Raw genomic sequence first — 21,588 nt, forward strand, 5'->3', positions numbered from 1 at the left:
AAGTATTCAAGAACTAGGAAGGAATGCTGAGCATTGATAGCTGAGCATCCACTTAAAAACTAGACGAAGAACAGTAAGGAAACCCAAGCAAAGCGGAGGAATAATACAGATAATAGTGGAGACTGGTGAGACTTACAGGCCTTTCTAGAAGCTTCCAACAAAGGCAAAGTCTTTGCAAAACTAACACAATTCACAAATCCGCAGCGAACAGGCTGATACAGAAAAAAACAGAGAGAGAGAGAGAGAGAGGAGCTACAAATAACCGTGCCAAAGCTGAAAGGGGGCCTCGCGGCCGACCCCGGCGTGACGCCTGCGCCGCCCCACGTCCGCGAGGGAAACTGAAGCCAGCGGCGAATTCTAAGAAAACCCGACTTACCAGAACCGACGCAAACACAAGTTCTAAGCGTCCCTAACATTGGCAAGTAACCAGCCGCACGCGGTGGACGAGGCCAACGTCGGGCCTGTGTTCCAGGGGCTCCGGGTTCTCGGCACCGGGAAGGCCATCGTCCTTCACCGCAGCGACAAAATCAACGCGAAACGGCACTGGACCATCTGAATAGCGAAGAAAAAGCATCCAGTACGTTCAAACATCTGTTCACAGTTAAACAGCTTGTAACAAGCGAGGGACCACAGACCAAAGGTCGCCCGGAAGTAGCGCAGCGCACAGCCACCGGCCCCGGTCCCCGGTCCCCGGTCCCCGGAGACCGGCGCGCTCACTCCCTGCCGGCGGGCGCACAAAGCGCTGCGGCTGCTTCGGAAGACAGTCTGGCGCTTCCGTGTGAGCTCACCCCGCAGCCCAGCGATTGTCCCCCGGGGGAAAGAAGGCGCCTGGCCGTGCTGAGGCCTGTGCCTTGCTGTGGCAGCTTTGTTTGTCACGGCCCCAAACGGAGACGCCCGACGTCCACCGGGTGGTGAGCGGACCCTGCCGGTCGGGGGGGCGGGCTGCTCCGCGAGGGGGGCTGCCCGCTCGCCCCAAGTCCGGATGCCCGTCGCTGGGGAACACGCCGTGAAGACCCAAGCTGGGAAACCGAGACAGCGCAGCCTGGCCGCACAGGTGGTGCCCAGACAGGGGTCTCCACACAACCGGATGCCGACTCATGGCCGAGGGGCACACAGGGCACTGAGGAGATATTTCTTCAATTGCTGGTTCTGAGTGATCAAATACTCATGTTTTCTAAAAATACAGACACCGTGCTTCCCCTTGCACACAGCAGTCAATCCATGTGGACTGCAGAGTTAAACCTGGAAGGCAAAACAATACATTCTTAAAGATAATATTGAAAAAAACAACTTTCTGGCCTCAAAGTGGGCAGAGGACGACAAAGTTGACCGTAAGGAAAACTACTGAAAAAGCTGCACTGAGCAAAGCTCTCCGCATCTGTTCATCAGAAGGCGCCCGGTGAGGACGGAGAGGCGAGCTGGAGAGCAGGCGGAGAGAGCTGCACGTGGCGGCCAGATCACTTAGTGAGCTGCCATGCACCAGGGAGAACACGCTGCTAACGTGACGGGGGACGGACGAGAGACCTGAACACATACTTCCCCAAAGAGTGTCCCCGACGGCCACCAGCCACAGGAAAAGCAGCCCTGCTTCCTGGGCGACCACGGAAGTGACAGGGAACTAGGGTGGAGTGACACCTCACACCCACGAGCACCACTGGGGACAAAGACCAGCAGCGTCGGGTGTCGGCGGGAACGCAGGGCCGCCCGGGCCCCGTGCGCGGCCGGGGACCGGGAGCGGCACAGCCACCTGGGGGCGCGGGCTGCGTCTGCGAACAGGGCAGGAACGCCCACCCTGTGGCCTGGCCACGCCGCTCCTACAGGTACATCCCCCAAACCCGTGGGGACACGTTCACTTGGAGAAGTGCGTCAGAATGTTCACAGCAGCTTTATCCGTCGTGGCCCATCTGGGCAGGAACGGATGAATCATGAGGTTTATCACAAGGGTCTTGATGGAATTCAACAACTAGTCTACCTGAAAAAAAAGTTGGATGCTCCACACTCATCCTCCAGCACCGCACTTTTCCTTTTTATGGGCAGCAGACTCTTACTGAAAGTTTAGGGCAACGGTGGAAGGTGACACTGCAAAACAGAGAGCAACTAGAAGCTGAATGTCAGGCGTCTCTGCCCTGAAGCACCGGAGCTGTCTCCTGGCCCGGCTTTCTCACCGGCCACAACCCTCCGCGGGTCCCCGAAATCTTATTCCCGAGACTCCTCCGCCTCCTCAGTCTCCCCGTCCACACGTCTTTTCTCGCCCGGTCTTGGGTGGCTCAGCCCTTCTCCCCAGAGTCATCAGGCCTCACAGTTGGGGGAAAACACGAGGGGAGTTTCCACGACGCAAAGGACAAAATAAGGGTGCCGGCATCACAGTCTGGTTTTTCCGAAATCGGACCCTGAGACACGAGCTTCGAGTGGGAGATTCACTTGAGGGTCATCTCAGGAAGCACAAGGGAGGGACCAGGGAAGGGACACGTCGGGGAAGTGTGCTTTTCAAAGCAGGGTGGCCTGCAGCCCCGGCTCTCAGAGCGCTGCCCTTGGAGGGGCCTTTGCGCTTGCATGAGAAATGGCCCTTGTTGGCAGCTGGCTGGCCTTCTCGCCCTGGTGCCCACTAGTCGGGTCCCCAGAAGCCTGTGTGCATCTCGAGCCGTCTCGGCTCACAATGTGGTGCTTCCGTCAGCGCAACTCTCTTGAAAACTCTGTGAATTGCTTATGAACCTGACTGTAGTTCCACCCATCCAACATTCTTCTCAAGACAGGCCGCCTCCAGTTCGGGCAGGATGTGAAAGTCCCTTCAGATTCTTAGAATCTTTCCAAAGTCTTGATAAACGGCGTAAGTCAGTGTCTGACTTGATCTTTACCCTGTGGCCATTTCTCACTTGTGTCACGTTTTGCCAGGTGGAGAGATGTGAAACGGGAAACTACCTGATTTTCCAGTCCTGCAACCCAGGCTCCTCTCTATTTCCTCAAAATTCTCCCTGCAAACGGCGTGGTTCCATTTCAGGTCACGCCCTTCTTCCCGGTTGTCACAGAGCTGGCAGAAGCTGCCTGACGCTTTCAGCACGTTACCTAGAGAGCTCTCAGCTGAACCCACAGGCCCGTTCTCTGTCTTCTGGGTTCACCAGGCACATTTTCTATCTTCGAAGTGACAGACGTTTTCTCCAGTTGTCAAGCTGCCGTGTTACATACTTTCCCATTGGCTACGCCGTGGCTTTTTTAAATGCGTTTCCAGACGCTGTGAACATTTGGCCATTTTTCTCGCCTTTGCTGATAGATGCTCTGCCACTTTTCCATTTTCTGTCCACTGCCTGGTCCCAAAACTAATGCCACGTGTGTTAGTTTGTGGATAGCAGCCCACCCCCACCATCAACCCCACCTCTGGATTCCAAATTCTGTTTCAGTCAGTTTTTGCTGCGTAAGAAACAACCGCAAATCCACTGGCTGAAAACAACCACCATTTTGTTTGCTCATCATTGTACAGTTCAGCCGTTTGGGCTGGGCTCAGCTGGGCCATCCTTCTACCAGTCTTGCTCAAGCATCTGTGGTCAGCTCGTGACTGGATGACCAAGATGAGGACCTCAGCCCTTCCCTGCCCCAGGGGTCAGACATTCTCCACTCTGCTAAGCCTCGGCTTCTTCGCCTGGTGGTCTCAGGGCCACAGAGGTCAGCAAGCCTCAGTGAACAGGACCATGCCAACCTCTGCCTACAGTGCATGTGCCGATGTCCCAGTGGCCGAGGCAAGTCACACGGCCCAGCCCCAAGTCGAGGGGCAGAAACAGCAAAGTGCTGATGGGAGGAACAGCAAAGTCTGTGCAAAGGAGCAGGATACACCATCGTGTGCAAGCTCCACCCAGGTTCCTGGCTTGAGGCAGTGTGGATGGCACACCTCCTCGTGGGGATGGGGGACGGTGGGGGACAGGGAGCTGGCCAGCGGGGCCACCCTCAGTCCCTGGTACCTGCTAGGCACCCAGTATGTACTTACTGGCACTTCCCAAGTGGTCAGCCTTCATGATCCAGCATGGCCACCACTCCTTCTGGGCGGTCTTTCCACCCCCAGCCCGTCTACCGGCTAAGCCCAGCTGATTGGAGGGGACACCTGACCCCCGGGCGGCCAACCCACAAGGTGCTTGGTGACCTGCGACTGGGAGTCTGGCTCAGAAAAATGACCTGCACCAGCCAGATTCCACCCCTGGCAAGTGAACTGGAGCATCAAAGATGGAGCTGCTAGGTGTGGGGGACCCGGAGCTAAGGCTGGGGTGCAGCAAAGGCTGAGGGCTGCATTGGGCCACGCAGGGCACGGGCCCTGGAGAGAGGCCGGTCACACTGAACGGTGACCTGGACACGGGCCCAGAGAGACAGCGGGATCTGTCTGAGGAGAAAGCCCAAAGCTGCAGCCGACCTCAGCCCTCTGTGCGGGCCATCAGGCGGTGGCCCCCTCCAGGAGACGGCCCAGCCTCTGAGCACAAACGTGCTGTCATCGGGCCATGTGGGCAGCTGTGTTGCTGCTTCTCCTTCAATCCTCCCAGACCAATTGGCCAGCCCGTCCCACAGGTCCACTTCCTCAGCCTCCCTGCTACCTGCCCACGTCTCCATCCCCGACTCAGCGCACCCCTCCCCCTTGCTTCTCCTGATGACCGTGGTGGTGGTCTCTCAACTATCTCCGGCTTCGTCCCATCACCCCAAACATATTGTGTCCCGCAGCCAGCCAGCTGATCTTTCTCGAGCACAGAGAAGAACACGCCATTCTCCTTCCCAAAATACTGCCTCATCCGCAGCACCTCATCAGGCGGCCCATATGGGAGCACTGTGCCAGGCCCACCTCCGGCCCCCCCCACGCCCGGCCCCCTCCACCTCCGGCCCCCCCCACGCCCGCCCCCCCCCCATGCCCAGCCTCCCCTACACCCAGCGTCCCCAGGGCTTGGCTCAGCCAAGGGCCCTGCAGGAGGTCAGAGGGCGGGAGGGAGGAAGCCGTTGTCCATCCGCAGGCCCCACCCTGTGGGCCCTGGCTTGGCCACTCTCTCCCAGCTCTTTAGGCTAGAGGTGCTGGTCCTGGGAGCTCCCCGCCCCCGCGGGCTCCCTTAATCCACCCCACTGCTAGGTAAAGTGTCCCCTCACTAAGCCAGTTCACTGACAGGGAATACAGGCTTGATAGTTTCCATAAAATGTAGCTGTTCTTTTGTATTAAAGTGTAAATCCGTTTGTAGGAGAACATTTGCAATGCTCGCCCCTCCCCTCCCGCCCTCTGCCCCGCCCCGTCGCCCAGCTCACCCCTGCTCCCTTCTCCCCTGATCTGGGCTCTGGGAAGGACCCCCTGACACGCAGGCTGGGAGGAAGCACCGGGGCCTTACCGCGCTGAGGGCAGACGGGGTGCGGGGGGTACTGACAATGAGGACTGGGGGCCCTGAGCCTCCCTCCTGAAGATCCACCTGTTAGAATTCCTGCAGGGGCTCTGGAAGCCGGTAACAGTCCTCGAACGGAAACAGGAGTCCCCCCGGCCAGTGTGGCCGTCTGGCTGGCCGCCCTCCGGAAAGGACTGGGCCCTGGAGCCGCACAGAGCTAGGACGGGCCTGGGTCTTCGGTGAAGGGGGCCCTCTGAAGACACTCTGGGTCGGGGGGCTGGCCTCTGAGGGACCCCGGGGGTGGGGGCTGAGCCTGTAGGCCCCAGAGCAGGGCACAGAGCAGGCTACCTGGGTGGACTTTCTGTCCCCTCCATCCCTTGGGGAAGCTTCACACTAGATGAAGGTGGAGGGGACCTCTGGGCACCCGGGTCCGGGCTGCAGGACCCCCAGCTGCCCGGCTGGGGGCCTGGAGAGAGGCTGCACTGCAACACGATGGAGGGGGAGCGAAGGGGAGACCTGGGAGACCCCGGGTTGGAAACCTGAAGGCACAGGGGGCCGCCCCCTGCCCCAGCGGGAGATGCCCACGGAACCCGGGAACTGCCAGGCCCCTGCCGCCGCGCCCTGAGGACAGTGAGCGCCATTCAGAGTTTAACAGGTGGAGAGGAAATGGTGTCACTGATGGGTCATTTACTCCGAACATATTGTGACATGGTGGGGTTGTCCCCAAAACCCCAGGTCGGGGGGACTGTTGGCTCGTTGTTCCTGCATGGACGTGAGGCACTTCCCCTGGCCCCTCAGCCACTGCGCAGCCGGCCCCGATGCGAACCCAGGACTGACTGGCTGCAGAGTGAGGCGACCCCTGGGGTCCTTGCACTGCGTCCCCACAACCCAGCCCCGTCCCGGTCACTTTTTCCCTGCTTCCGGAGACTGTTTCGCTGCAGAAAACTCCAGGCCTCCAGGGAACACAAACAGATTAGAAGTGGTGGCCAGCAGTGGTGCTTTCAACTTCCTTTTTACAGATTTCCTGTCTCCCAAATTCTCCACCGTAAGCCTACGTTGCTTGTACAAGTTGGGGACGCAGTGCAAATATTTTAAGACCAGAGATCCGATCACTTCCCCCACTAGAAGGATGCTGTCTCCGGGACCTGGGAGGTATGCGGGGGGCACGCAGCCGTGCGGGCCAGCTGGATTTAACTTCCGCAAGTATGAGGAGCAATCCAGGGAGAGGCCAAAAGGATGGGGAGTGGGGGAGCCATCAGGCAGGTTGTGGGTGTCAGGTGGATGAAATTTACCCCAAAGCTGTCACCTGGGAAACTCCCCTGACCCCCAAGGCTGTTCTGTGTTCTGGGAGCACGAGCGAGGGGCTTTCCACACCCTGCAGCCACACAGACGGGGTCTGGTCTGCAGGGAGGAGCAGGCGCACGTAGATTTAGAAAGTCCAGTGCTGACGCCCCGTGTCACAGAGCGGGGGCGCACGGCGGGGCCGGGGAGAGCCAGGCCGCACGCTTCGCCCAGGCTGCTCTGTCCTCTCCCCGCTGTCCAGGGAGCCCACACCGAGATGCCCGCGAAGCACCCCGAGTGGATGAGACTTGATGAGCTCCTGTCCGGGAGGGAGGGAGGCTCTGTCCCTGCCTCTGATCCCCAGGGCCGTTAAAACTGCTGGCAAGACCGCTGGTTCCCCCCAGACGCTTCCTCATCCGAAGGGGAAAGCTAACCACAGCGGAGGAGCCCCGCCAACAGCACCTTCGTCACCCGATCGACACCAGTCCGACTGGGTCGGGACGCACAGACCTGGGCTCCCGAGGCAGCGCACGGACAGGGACACACGCTCACTCCCGTGGGGCTCCCGGGAGAAGGGCACAACCGCATCCAACCACGAGGAGACATCAGAAAGCAAAGGTCAAGGGCAGCTGCGCAGCGGTCACGATTACAAAGACAGACAGGAACAGAACTGGATCAGAGCCGGCACGCGAGGACGGAGTGGAGCAGCCGCCACCTCCGAACCATCCTGGGCCGGAGCGAAGGTGTTCCAGAGTCAGCCGGGGCGCCAGAGCCCGGTTTGCAGGGAGCGTGGAAGCGGGGTGTCAGCGCCAGCTTCCTGGCTTCCACCACCGGGCTGGCTCGGGGAGGAGAGCATCCTGTTGTGGGAGCCACACACCCGCTTATTTACAGGCAAGGGCATCATGCCAGCAACTTACTCTCAACTGTTGCGTAAAAAATACAGGAGAGAGAGAGTGAGAGAACCGCTGTGGCACCGTGTCACCTCGGGGAGGGCTGGGCCAGGGCGCCGGGGGAACTTGTGCTACGCTGGCGACTTTTCTGTATCCTTGAAATTATTTCAAAGTCAAAGATTTACTAAAACAAAACTAAGGGGGTGTAGCTCCCTGGTAGAGCACACGCTTGGCATGCATGAGGTCCTGGGTTCAATCCCCAGTGCCTCTGCTAAGGGGGAAGAAAATTAAAATAAAACCTTCCAACAGCAACCCATGGCTCCTAGGAAAAATGAAGGAAGGCCCCCCACCGGGTCCAGCCATCCCTCCTGCCCCCTGCCCCCACCTCCTCACCTGCTCCCACACTCCAGTCGCCTGGCCTCCCTTCTGCATCCCGAACCCGCCAAGCATTCCTGCCTCAGTGCCTTTGCACGTGCTGCCTCACTTTGGGGACATCCTCCCCCCATGGGTTGGAATGGCTCATTCCCAGACATCATTCTGCTCTGTGTTCTGATGTCACCCTCCCAAAGAGGACTTCCCTGAGCAGGGACACTGTCCATTTTGCTCGGACTCCCTGACCTTGCTCTGTTTATCCTCAGCACTTTCAGCACACAGCACGTGATCCCTCCCTTGGATTGTGGTCATTTATTTCCTGTTATCTCCATCCCCTCCCCCACAGGCCACCACGGTGTGCTCCCTATCCTGGTGTGCTCCCCGCCCCTGGCATTGCCCTCCAGGAACCTCCCCACCCTGCCATTGTCTGATTGGGCGCATCCTTTCCACTAGCCTGTGCCTCCCAGTCCTTCTTCCCTTCTTGTGCAGTGAGCAACTTACACACCTGTACATGGCCACCTTGCCTGATTCAGCAGCCCAGAACGGGAGAGGAACTCTGATCCTGCCCCTCTACTACTCAAAGCCCTTCCTCAGCCCCTCGCTGATTCGGATTAAAACCTGGAAGTGCCTTACTCCAAGCTCCCAGCCTCACCTCAGCCTGTAGTGGCCGACCCTCACCACACAGAGCCCCGCTGTTCACTGTGGCCCCTTGCAGGGCAGGGCTGGACTCGTGCCTTCTCTGCATCACCACCGCCTGGTGCACGGAAGGCACTGGGCAAATGTGTCACGAGCTCGCCCTCACTTTCTCCAAGCGTTTACTGGGTCCCAGAGCCAGCTCGGAGGATGATCCTTGAAATCGGGGGATGGGGCGGTGGGGAAGGACTGCGGAGACAGGGAGGAAGGCTTCTCCCAGGAGGCAACACTGAAACCACATCCTCGCAGCTCCCCCATCTCCGCTCCACTGCCCCACGCGCCACTCCTCTCCCCGGACCAGCTCCTCCTCAGCAGAGACCTCACAGTGTTACAAAGGCCAGGACAGGCCTGGGGAGACCTCCGAGGCCCAGGGCGCAGAAGGTCAAGTGTGAGCGGGGCCAACAGCAGCACCCTTCCCCCGCCAACCAGGGTGCCCGACTCTTTCATTGCTTTGGGGCTTTCTTGGGGGTTGTGATGTAATTCCGCCCCCGTGCGAGTCTCCCGCTGAAAGCGCACAGTGCAGACCTCCTGCACTGTGGACGCCCTGTTCACCGGCCAGCTCTGGCCAGCGCCTCTCCAGCCAGGGGCAAGCCACGTGCCCAATGAACAGCGTCCCTCGGAGGGACCACGTGAGGAAGTCGCAATTTATTTGAACAACACTGCTTTGGACAACGTATTTTGAACTCCTCTTGCAGAAATAACTGCAGAGACCGTTTACAAGTCACACTTACCGGTGACCCGACGAGGGAGTGACCAGCTCAGTCCCTCGATGTTCTTCACCAGACTTGGCTCTAAAACAGCACGAGTTGTTTCCAAGAGTTGAATCCCACGACCTCAAAAATGTGAGGCTCTGCAACTACTGAACGTGTCAAAAATGTATCCAAGGCACACGGGCCGATTCCAAGGGCCCCCGCCCCACTGGCGGCTTAAGTAAAGGATGCCTCCCGGGGTGGGACGAAAGAACGTGTGCCGTCCAGGGACTCTTAGTAGAGTCACCACACGTGCAGCCGTCACCACAGTCGATTCCAGAATATTTCCGTCACCGCAAGGAGAAACCCCCCCCGCCGGCCGCCCAGCTCCCCCGGCCCCCGCCCCGCAGCCACTGGCCTCCTGGTCGCTGTAGATTCCCCTAGAGATGGCCCGCTACTGGGCTGTTTTTATTTGCTTTCTGAACAAGTGCTCCCCCGGGTCTCCCGGGTGCAGGTGGAGGACATGCCCTCTGAACCAGGCGCCCCCTTCCCCGTGGCCCTGCACACGCCAGTGGGTTTTCCTTCCAGATTCTCGCTGACGGCAAAGGGGGAGCCGAGTCCTGCTGGACGCGTCCTCCAAAGACCCCCTGCTGTTGACCATCACCCCACGCTGGGCAGTCACCCTGGGGAGAGCGCCAGGAAAGCAAGGGGCGGCTTATGCGACTCCGGCTTGGCCCCAGAGGACAGACTGAGCACGACTTAGGGACTTTGCAGCAAGACTGCAGACGTCTACAACTGGGGCTCAGACGGGACAGGCTCTGCCCGAGGAGTCACGGGCTCAGATGAAGGTCGGCGCTGGCCAAGTGGCAGCTGCCGCTCGGGGGGCCGGGATGCCTGGGGCTGAGGCTGGGGTGGGATGGCAGAGAGCTGCCTGCTGGGAACCCAAGTCCTCCGCATCAGGGCGGTCACGCCCGGCACAGAAGAACGTTCCCAGGAAGCGACTGGCGCCCCTTAGGTGTCACACCTCCCTGACTTTCTCTTCTTTCCTTTGACAGCTTTTAAGGGAAACCCAATTATTTCCCAGCTTAGTAAACTTGCACGTGTGAAACGTAAGGCACAACTTTGTGGATGGCGACCGCAATGCTGATTGTCAAGGGCACTGTGGGTAAGTGCGTGCACTTGAGTTAGGACCTCCTTGGTGGCTAAGACCCTCCCCTGGGAAAGGAGGCGGTGCCCCAGGGGGTCTGCGAAGCCCTTCCCAGCACTTATGACGCCCCTTAAATGCATCAGCAAGTCCTGAACTCAGCAGGTGTGAAAACGCTCCTGGCTGCCTCCCTTTCCAGACGTCTCCCCCAGCACCCAGGTCCGCGCTGGTGGGGGCCGGGTAGCACACCCTGGGCTCAGAGCCCCATTGGTTCTCCAAAAGCCAGGAGGAGCAAGCGAGCCAAGGCCCGGGGAGCGGACACCATGAGCAGAGGGAGAGCGGGAGGGGGGCCTCACCGGGGCAAGACCCAGCCCAGAAGGTGCGTGGTGCGCTACAGACGGGACTCGTTTGGGTTCAGCTCCCACGTGTAGAGGGCTGCAAGGTTGTCAGCCCCGTCTTCGGAACCAGGAAAAGCCTCACAAACAAAGCCAGTGCCTCTTCCTGGGCCCAGTGGAGCCCTGAGGTTCTGCCACCCTGAAACCTGCCGAGACAGGAATTCAGGATATCACGGCTCAGACCTGCTCACCTGGAACAGGAGCGGCTCAGCCAGCACTTGGGAGGGGAGCGGAGACGGGAACACTGGGTGGCCTCGGTGGAACTGTGAATGGAGCATTCCCAGGCGCCACAGGCCAGGGAGCCCTCCCTCTCCAGGGCTCTCCCTCCAGGACCCCCCTAGGCGCCCCTGGCAGGGGGTGGGGGAGATCCTGGGGAAACAGGCCAGGGCTGCTCCATCCCTGCTGTGTCCACGTAGTTGGTCTGGGAGGACGGGGCCCATCGCCCTGCCAGGCTCCCCACACCCTGGGTGCCGCTGGCCACCTCCTCACCACACTCGGCCAACCCGCCCCGTCCAGCGGGCTTCCCGCAAGGCGGCAGCTGGGGCCGGGGGCTCCATCACTCAGGCCTGGTCCCCTCGGCCAACCCTTGGGGCTGCCGTGTTCCTCTTCGGGGGCACAGACGGTCTGATTACCCCTTTTTAGGTCTTCAGCTGCCACTCCCCACACTTACTACTTCCTCAGGAATTGCAAAATGGCGACATCCTGACTCTACAAGTCCTCTTTCACTCACGAGCTGGAACGCCTTCCCTAAAAACAAGGCTCCCTGGCAGGGAGGGCGCAGCTCAAGCGGTAGGGCGCGTGCTTAGCACACGTGAAGTCCGGGCTCAGTACCCAGCCCCTCCTCTGAGGATAAATAACCCTAATTACCCCCCCCCGAAAAAGCACCGGAAACAAGACGCCCCCGTGCGCTGCGGGCCGCTCAGGGCGCAGCTCCCTGGGGAAGGGGGGACACGCGGCCCCCGCACAAGGGGCTGGTTCCTGTTGTCCTCCAAAGGTGGCGATCTGGGGGTCTTTTAATGTCATGGTGAACTCATGGGCATAAACTGATTTTTAAGTTTTACTCAAATTTTGTGTTGAGTGACCAGTGAAGGAGGGCGGCTCCACCGCCCTCAGGACGGAGGACCGAGGAGGCGGGTCCTGGCCGGCCAGGGAGCCGCGGGTGGCCCCGAGCCCTGGCTCCCGCGAGGGGAAAGCCTGTTCCAGAATCGGTGTCTGCCCAGGTCGAGGTCTCAGGTGCAAAGGTCGCCGCGACCCTGCCCACCCGAGGTCTCCGGCTCCGTGTCCTCACCAGGGTGAGGGATTCAGAAGGCACCGGCAGGCTGAGCTGCGGCGTATCCACGAAATGTTTACCACTGTTACCGAGGCAAACGAGAGTCCTGGGTTGGGGGCAGGATGTTTTGAATGGAGCTCTCTCTGTCGCTGGCCTGTCCACAGTCTCTGGACCCCTAGGCTGGGCAGAAGTCCTGTCTTCTTTGTCTTTTTCCTTTTTTAGTTATTTTAGTTTGGCGGGGACGGGGTGGGTAATTAGGTTTCTTTCTTTCTAGAGGCGGCACGGGGGGTTGAACCTGGGATCTCGAGCATGCCGAGCGCGTGCCCTGAGCTACGCCCTCCCCCACTACCGGCAGCCCCCACTCACAGGCCGCAGGGCAAGGCAGAGCTCTGCTCTGCTCCCAGAGCTCAGCCAGAGACATCAGGGACGCCTCAGAGCAGAAACCAGCTGTCAAGCGCGCTCTGTCTCAGGCGTCCCCTTTACGTGCCCAGGTTTCTTCTTTGCGATTTTAGGCGGAGTCACGTCTCCAGTGGCCAGGGGTCCGGGGCGGCCTCAGGGCAGGGGCCACACACGAGGAGCGTCTCGACCAACCCGCCGGCGACCGCAGCGGCCCTCCAGCCCGAGACCTCGGGTCGCCCCGCATGTCCTGCTCCAGGCTCCCAGAGCTGGGGTGGCTTTTTAGCCAGAGGGTTGCCCAGCACCCCTTTCCCTCCCTGGCGACAAAGGCTGCAGATGACAGCGGCTGGGGACGCGTCGGAGCCTGACCTGTTGCTGCCTCCTGGTCCACCATGTAGACGATCCGCTTCTGAGCCAGCCTCCAGCGGTAAAAGGCAGCTCCCTAGAGGGAGGGTGTAGCTCAGCGGTGAAGTCCCGGGCTCAACCCCCAGTGCCTCCACCAAGATAAATAAACCTAATCACCTCCTCCCCAACCAAAAAGCTTTTATTTTTCATTTCAATTCTCTGAATATCTGTATCAGATGCTGAGCTAAACTGAACACATACAAGTCTCTACTGTTTACGCACATTGAAGATGGAAGCCAGCTCACAGCATCCTAGGCTGTACGCGGGGGGACTCCACGGGGGGACATGAGAGGCCACCTCTGCCCACGTCGATAGCGTAGCCAGCTGGTCAGGCACCCAGCGAGCCAGCCGTGTAACCCTCGGGGGCTGTGCGGCCTGGGTTCAAGTGTCTCCCTCCCTGGCTCCCACTCCGGGACTTACAGCCAGGTCTTACGTCTGTCTTACTGGTCACCCTGCTGTCGCCTTCCAGGATGAAGAGTGAGCAACCCGGAGATCAGGGTTTCGGAACAGAGGGTAAAGCTCAGCAGGTGATTTTCGCTTGTTGCATTTTTTTATTGAGTTATACTCATTTTACAATGTTGTGCCCACTTCCAGTGCAGAGCACAACTTTTCACTTACACAGGAACATGCATACGTTCACTGTCACATTTCTTCTTCGCCGTGAGCTACCACCCTGCACACATGTCCCTGTGCTGTGCCCTATAACCTTGTTTAAGCAGTGGCTTTTTACAACAGGGCTCACCCCGCTGTGTAGCCGGGCAGCAGGTCCACCTCTGAGCGACCGCCCTGGCTCCCTGCCGGCTCCCCCGCGCATACTCCACCTCCGCCGGGGCCTCACCCGTCTTTCCCTGCAGCCTGGGTGCCAGGCTGGCTCGGGCACGTGCGTGACCACACTGTACCAGCCAGGTCTGAAGAACGCCACGCTCGCTGGTCACACTCGGGACAGTGAAGGAGGAAAACCCGGGCTCCCCGGATCCTCAGGGAAAAGCTGTGTCTGAGGCTCTGACCTCAGGGAGGGGAAACCTGCACTGCCCCTGGCTCCCTGCCCACCCAGATCACTCCTCACCCCCAGCCTCCGACCGACCGTCTCTGTGCTTGGCCAGAGACTCGGCCTGCTGGACCCACCCTCAGATGGCACCCTCCAAAGGCAGTCAGCTGATGTGCCCCCCCCCCACCATCAGTGGGTCTCCACTGACCAGGGTAGAGCTCACGGCTCTTCCCAGGTCTGCAAGTTCCCGACGTGGCTGGAGGGAATGCAGCAGTTATGTCTTCCTGCTCACGAGACAGAGGGCGCTGCTCCCAGGATGGGGCACAGAGGGTGTCGTGGTGGGGCAACGGCAGTGGCCCTGGAAAATCAGATGGTGCCTTCCAGAACCGAGGGGCGAAGGGGGCACAGCCCCCCACGCAGCCCTGCTTTCCTCTGACGGCCCCAAACTAACCACCACACAGGGAAGCCGGAACCTGGGCGAGCCCTCCCCGTCCCGAGCCTCCGCGAGGGAAGGCAGGGCTCGGGAGCGAGGCCGCCCTCCACACGAAGAAGGTGGAACTTTCCAGATGGCCGTCCCCAACTCAGAGAACGTGCAGTAGACCGCTCTCCTTTCTGCTGAAGGAGAACCGAAGCAGAACCATTTCCGTGGCTTGGGGCAGTTTTGAGACTGAAGTGGGAACCTTCTCAGAGCCAGCTCATCTCCCGGGAGCGTGGGAGCCTCTTCGAGACGCGTTCTGTCCGACTTTGCTTCCGTGGCCGCACGTGCCGGCCTTTCAGCCCTGACCCGTAACATCCCGACCAGGTTTTCATCTCTAAGCCTGGCGATCTTTTAGTTTCTTGACCTGTTTTCACCAGCCTCCCCACCGAATGTAGTTGGCACAACGTTCCTAAGGTTTAACAAGTTAACTGCCTGAAATTTGGACCGAAAGAGCTGCTGGTGGCGTTTCCAAAGCTCGGGGCACGAGCAGGTGTTCCCAGAGGAATAAAGTCCTGGATGGTCTGCGGTGCCCGCAGGGCAGCTGCCCGGGGCGGTGGTGCGGGAGGGCGGCCGGCACTGGCCCCAAAGAGACTCCTGCGGGCCCCAGGCCGGAGGCCACTCTGTCCTGGGGTCCCCTCCTTCCCGGGCCGGCCCACATCCAGTGGCCTCTGTGCAGGGGGCGAAGGACCCGGCCACTTCCCTCGATGGGACGATCTGAGGGGTCTTCTCAGCCAAGGCCCCCACAGCGCCCACATCACAGCCACCTCCGCTCACCCAGTCCTCCGTCCCAGGGCGCTCCAGCCTGCCCCCGACCGCCCCTCACGTCTGTGCGGACTGACCTGAGACGGCCTCCTGCCCCAGAGCCTCTGGCCCGAGACGTCCGATTTCTGCTGGCCGTTGTCACTTTGCCTTTGTCAGTACGTCTTCCTGCCTTTGAAGGGGCCCCCCGATCCCGGCCTGAGCGCCCCCGTCCAGCCACCTCCAGTGCCACCCCAGGACCCCCTCTGAGGAGAGGACAGGGACAAATCTCCCCAGATTGCCTCATGAGAATAATTTCCTTTCTGAAAGAATCTGAGAGAGAAAATACAGAAACGCCCCGCTCTTGTGTGATAAATGGGAGGTGACGCGCCTTCACTTCCGTCTAAGACCACCGGGTCCCCCCGAACACGTTCGTCTCAAGGTGCCTGTTTTCTGCCTCCGTCTCGCTGCCTCATAAACAGACGCTCCTGCAGTCACGTTGTCCCCTGCAATGGTAACTGATAGACGGGGTGAAATCCCCTGGCAGCCGTCAGCTTGTTCCCTGTGTCTGTGAGCCTGGTTTTGTTTCGTAAGTAAGTTCATCTGTGTCCTTTTCTAAGATTCTACGTGTAAGTGAAATTCACGCCAGGAAAATTCTGAGAACCTGACACTCAGGAAATAAGCTGAGTAAAAGTCGTTTCTGAGGCAAAAGAGTTAAAAGATGGTTTCACACAATAAACGCTGGAGAGGGTGTGGAGAAAGGGGAGCCCTCGTACACCACCGGGGGGAACGCAGGTTGTGCAGCCACTATGGGAAACAGTATGGGGGCTCCTTGCAAAACTCAAATACCACGTGATCCAGCAATCCCACTCCCCACTCCTGGGCACATGTCTGGAGGAAACTAATTTGAAAAGCCACCTGCACCCCAGTGTTCACAGCAGCACCATTTATGATAACCAAGACACGGAGACAGCTGTGTCCATCGACAGACGACTGGGTAAAGCAGCTGTGGTATACCTATACAACGGAATACTACTCAGCCATAAAAAAGAATAAGATAGGGACATTTGCAGCACCATGGATGGACCTGGAGATCGTCATACTAAGAGAAGTAAGTCAGACAGAGAAAGAAGAATGCCATATGGTGTCACTTACACGTAGAATCTAAAACAAGGACACAGATGAACTTACTTACAAAACAGAAACAGACTCACAGACATAGAAAACAAACTTACGGTTACCAGAGGAGAAAAGAGGGGGTGGAGATAAACTGGAAATTCGGGATTTACAGATACAATGTAAAGCAGACGAACAACAAGGTCCTGCTGTAGAGCACAGGGAACTACAGTCAACACCTTGTAATATCCATTAAAGAAAGAAAAAATGACTTGTAATAGCCTACAATGGAAAAGAACACAGAAAGGAATATATATGTGTGCACAGCTGAAACACAATGCTGTGCACCAGAAATTAACACAACACTGTAAGCCAACTATAATTCAACTTTTTAATGGTTTTGCAGAAATAGGATTTCCAAAGGCCGACTCGAGCGGGCAGAGGTCCTTGGACCGGGTCTGGGTGGAGAGTGTGTGCGGCCACACTCACACACGTGAATGTCCATACATTCCATTCAGTACTTCGTACAGGTTAGTTTTTGTGTCTATGAAAGCGATGCTCATGATGTCAAAAGCTGAAACAGCGTAAAGAAGTCAGCAGGAACAACACAGGTGTCCTGGCCGGCCCCCCACCCCGGGCCACTCCGCCGAGGAAGGCGCACTGCTGATGGTTGCTGGCAAGTTCGGGGGGAAACGACACGCTCTGCATCCGCTCTGCTGGGCAGCAGGGCACCGGCCAGCCCCACGGCCGTCCCTGAGAGCAGCCCGGCCTGGGCTTTACGCGGCCCTGGGCTCCCCCGGCATGTGGACCCGCCTCCTTCTCTCCAGCCGGGGCTCAGGGTGCAGGACGGCATCCTTGGCTCCACCGCCCCTACTAAGAGCTCTGTAGGGTTTCTGCTTTGTTAAATGAAGAAGCGTCTTTGTAGAGACCGGTGTGCAGGAACTGCGGGAGCAGAAGCTCAGGACAGGGCCTCCGAGCGGGCCGGCGGGCTGCGCGGCCTCCAGGCACCACGGTGCCTGCCCGCGTTGTGGCAGCACCGTGACTCGCTGAGGGACGACGGGCACGAGCGAAGGGGCCTCTGGCTCCTCTCGCTCGCACTGGCTCCGGCTGTCGCCTGGAGGTCCCCCGCTCCCTGCGGAGACGAGCAGGGAGCAGGCCCCTCTGAGGGTCCTCTGCCCCTCGACAGGAGCAGTGATCACCCGGGGCCCCAGAGCCGCCTGGACGCCCAGCCACCGCTCCTGTCCCTGCTCCCGCCGCTCACCACCCGGGGGACAGCAGAGCCACTGACTGTCCTAGAAGCGCCTGGCCTGGACCAAGCAGAGAAGCCAGGGGTCCCCCAGCCTTGGAGAAGGGGGCCCCCTACACGGGGGCCGATGGGCCCGCCGCAGGAACAGTGGGAAGGCAGCCTGTGGGCGGATCTTGGGGGACCCCGAACCTGCACAGTTAGGGGCCTGATTACAGGGAAAACTGGAGTCCCTGACGCCACCGCTCACAACAGGGACGTTTTGATTAAAAACAGATGCCGCCTCTTGTTCCTCCAATGAAGACCTCACAACATGCAGGAGATAAAGCTTCCTAAGAGGCAGAACATACCTACGTGTGTCTGTGTGCGCGCGCTCACACTCGCGAGCCTGCGTGCGCATGCGTGTGTGTGCACGTGTGTATCTGAAGGCCAGCGGCTTCAAAAAGGAGGGCAGAAAGCCTCTCCCTTCCAGAACCTGTCTGTTACCCATCACTCCCCTGGGCACCCGATTCCCACAGGGATCTGTAATTCCTGCCCCTCCGTGTCTTCAAGTGCTCTCTCATTTTGAAACTCAGCCATGAAATGGGGGCAGGCTCTCGGTGTGGTAGAAGCTGCCCCAGGCTTTGCCCAGAGCCGGAAGCCATAAAGGAAACTTGACAGATTTCGGCTACATACAAATGTAAAACTTGTGCACTGCACACAAAATCTACAAAACACTAAATCCAAAGGTACAAGAAAAGTGGCACGCTGAAAAATAAACGCAGTGCACAGGAGTGTACGGGGGGACGCGCCAGACTCTCAACGAGAGACGTCCTGGAGTGGAGGAAGGCCCGCCACCCAGCAGAAACACTAAAGACGCACGGAGAGCGCGCACAGGCAATTCCCAAGCGGCTGACAGCACAGTGAGACGCTGTCCTGCGTCGCCGGCAGTCCCAGGAGTTAAAGTCAGAGCGGAAAAGGCACGTTCTACCTGTGAGATCTCCGGAGACAGAACGGAACAAAGAATAAAATCACGCCATTTGCAGTAACGTGGATGGACCTGGAGGTCGTCATTCTAAGTGAAGCAAGCCAGAGGAAGACAGACAAATACCACACGATATCGCTCATATGTGGAATCCAAAAAGAAGCACAGAAAAAAGAGGACACTAATGAACTAACCTACAAAACAGACACAGACTCGCAGGCGTGGGAAACAACCTTAAGGTTACAGGGGAAAGGGGGTGGGAAGGGACGCACTTGGGAGTTTGAGATTTGCAAATGTTAGTCACTCTATATAAAAACAGACTGAAGAAACCCCAGGTTTCTTCTGTATAACACAGGGAACTATGTTCAATATCTTGTAATAACCTTTAATGAAAAGGAATATGAAGACGTGTACGCAGATGCATGACTGGGACGTGCTGCTGGACACTGGAAACTCACACACTGTAACTGACTGTACTTCAATCAAAAAAAAAAAAAACGGAACGACAGGACCCAGGCCCCTTACCCACCCGGTGGGCGGACCGTCAGTCAGCCGCTCGTTTCTGGAGGGCATTTTGGCCACAATGCACCACGGTTCTTGGCTAGCGGTGCCTCTTCCAGTAATCACCCCTAAGGAAAGGCTCAGCCCACTTCCAGCGACACATCACGGCCCTGGCGTGAGGAGGACACAGCACAGTGGTCCCGGGTGCAGGCCCAGGGCACCTCCTCTAAAAATAAATAAATAAACCCAGTGCTCCCTCAAAATAAATACATTTTTAAAATAAAAGCAAAATAAATAAAAAACAAAAACTGTGGAGAAACATGCCAAAATATTTGTCGTCTGTGTTTCTGGGTCATTAGGTTATTAATTAGGTACATTTTCCCAAACTTCCGGTAATGAGAAAATCTTACTTATTAAAACCGTTTGGTGAAGCATTAATACAATGTTTTCATGGGTTTCTCGACATTTGGCCCCCAAATCCCCCAAGCTGATTAGACTAGAAATAGCCCTCTTCTCGTTCCCACAGGAGAAAGTCTCTGATTTTTCATCCTGTCCAGCCCCCGGCACTTGTTTTTAAAGCACCTTTATTGCGGTATAATTATTGTACAGAACACTACATATAGTCCAATGTACGGTTTGATGAATTCTGACAGATGTGCACACCCACGACACCACCGTCACAATCAAGACAGCTAGCACTTCCATCTCTCCCCAGGAGGTGCCAATTTCTACTTCCCAACTAATCCCTCCCCACCCCCTTTCCCCCCGGTAACCGTAAGTTTGTTCTCTATGTCTGTGAGTCTGTTTCTGTTCTGTAGATAAGTTCATTTGTGTCCTTTTTTTTAGATTCCACATATGAGTGATATCATATGGCATTTTTCTTTCTCTGTCTGGCTTACTTCACTTAGAATGACCATCTCCAGGTCCATCCATGTTGCAGCAAATGGCATTATTTTATTCTTTTTAACGGCTGAGTAGTGTTCCATTGTATAAATATACCACAGCTTCTTTGTCCAGCCATCTGTCGATGGACACTTAGGTTGCTTCCACGTCTTGGCTGCTGTAAATAGTGCTGCTGTGAACACTGGGGTGCGTGCGTCTTTTCAAATTATATTTTCCTCCAGATACATGCCCAGAAGTGGGATTCCTGGATCATAGTTCAACTCTATTTTTAATTTTTTAAAGGAATCTCCATACTGTTTTCCACAGTGGCCGCACCAAACAACATTCCAACCAGCAGTGCAGGAGGGCCCCCTTTTCTCCACAGCCTCTCCAGCATTTATTGTTTGTGGACTTTGTAATGATGGCCGTTCTGGCTGGCGTGAGGCGGTACTTCAGTGTGGTTTTGATTTGCATTTCTCTGACTAGTGATGTTGAGCATTTTTTCACGTGCCTGTTCGCCATCTGAACCCTGGCACCTTCTAGACAGGAAACGAAACCCCAGTTCACCCTCCTATATGTCTGGGTCAAGGAGGCCAGTAGGGATGGACAGACAGACTGTATTTGTATCTTGCTTTCAGTCTGCCCACACACACACTGGTCTGGCTCAGTCCCCACCGGCCCTGGGGCCCTGAGCAGCACCGGGATACTCCGAGCCCTGAGCGAAGATCTCTGCACTGTTTGAAAAACAAAAAGAACTGGAAGGACCTTCAAGGCCACACAATCAGTGAAGAGACCAGAAATAGAATGCGGCCAACAGTCCCTGGTGGGTTCCTGGAAGACAGCGCTCTCTCCCCCTTCCCAAACTGGCCTGATGTCCAGGAGAGATGTGTCTTTAACATCTACTTCCTCCTGCGGGCACCAGGCTGCAGGTGCACATGGGGAGCTGGCCCCAGGTTGCCCCGGCCTCAGAGAGCCTGGAGGCCAGGCCTGGGGCCTGCACACACTCAGGGCCCCTGCTGCTCTGAAGTCCCCCCGGGCTTATATTTCACCCTACTTCCCACTTCCCTGCCGCGGGCTCCTGCCCCCGGCTGTTCATCCCGTCTCAGCCTCGGGGTCCTTATCCCTAAATCTAGGCTGAAGCAGGGGGCACAGACACATTGAAGCATCCACCAAAGGCAAAGGCAGCTGCAGGCCTGGGCAGCTTTCTTGGAGAGAAGGCTGGCCCTGCAGCCCGGAGCTCGGAGTACTTGAGGGCGGGGGGGGGGGGGGGGTGTCAGCAGGAAGAACTCCTGCTTCCAGGGAGCCTGGCTTAGCCTTGAGCTCCGCGCAGCCTTAAGGCAAGGAACCACCTCCGCCAGCCGGGAGGGGGAGGAAGGGGGTACGGTGCCGGGCACACAGCGGACACTGGACAGGTGGGAGCTTCCAATGACGGCGCAGCTGAACATCAGAGTAGCAGGGTCAACGCTCCAGTAGCCCACCAGCGGCTCCCCGGCCGCCCACACCTCCCAGCCTAACCTTCCCACCGAGGGACCGCGGAGGCAGGGCGGTGTCTGCCGACGCGGCCACTCAGCGCGCGCCCCTGGCGCCGGGCAGTTGGGGCCCCCCGGGGACAGGGTGCTCGACGGCACCGGAGGGCCCCCGCCTCCGGCCGGGCGCGGGGTGGAGGTCAGACATCAGCCGACTACTCACTCCAACCGCAGCAGGCGCGTTCCGGGGGCCTGTCTGAGTCCGGGGACGGGCGGGGCGTCTCCGAAGGCTCGGGCCGCCTCCGGGCTGGGCGGGCGCGGGGCGCGGGGCGCCGGCGCGGGCG

General features: G+C 58.3%; 1 long non-coding RNA gene across 1 annotated transcript in view; it reads right to left on the reverse strand.

The window, feature by feature from the left end:
- LOC140696201 (uncharacterized) overlaps positions 1-21,557 on the reverse strand; it is a 33,050-nt gene extending 11,493 nt beyond the window's left edge. Inside the window, exon 1 of the long non-coding RNA XR_012072369.1 lies at positions 21,468-21,557. This is a non-coding gene — a long non-coding RNA (uncharacterized lncRNA). The remainder of the gene's footprint in view (positions 1-21,467) is intronic.
- Between the last annotated feature and the right edge of the window lie 31 nt (positions 21,558-21,588).

This window comes from Vicugna pacos, chromosome 4, assembly GCF_048564905.1.
Source record: "Vicugna pacos chromosome 4, VicPac4, whole genome shotgun sequence".
NCBI lineage: Eukaryota > Metazoa > Chordata > Mammalia > Artiodactyla > Camelidae > Vicugna > Vicugna pacos.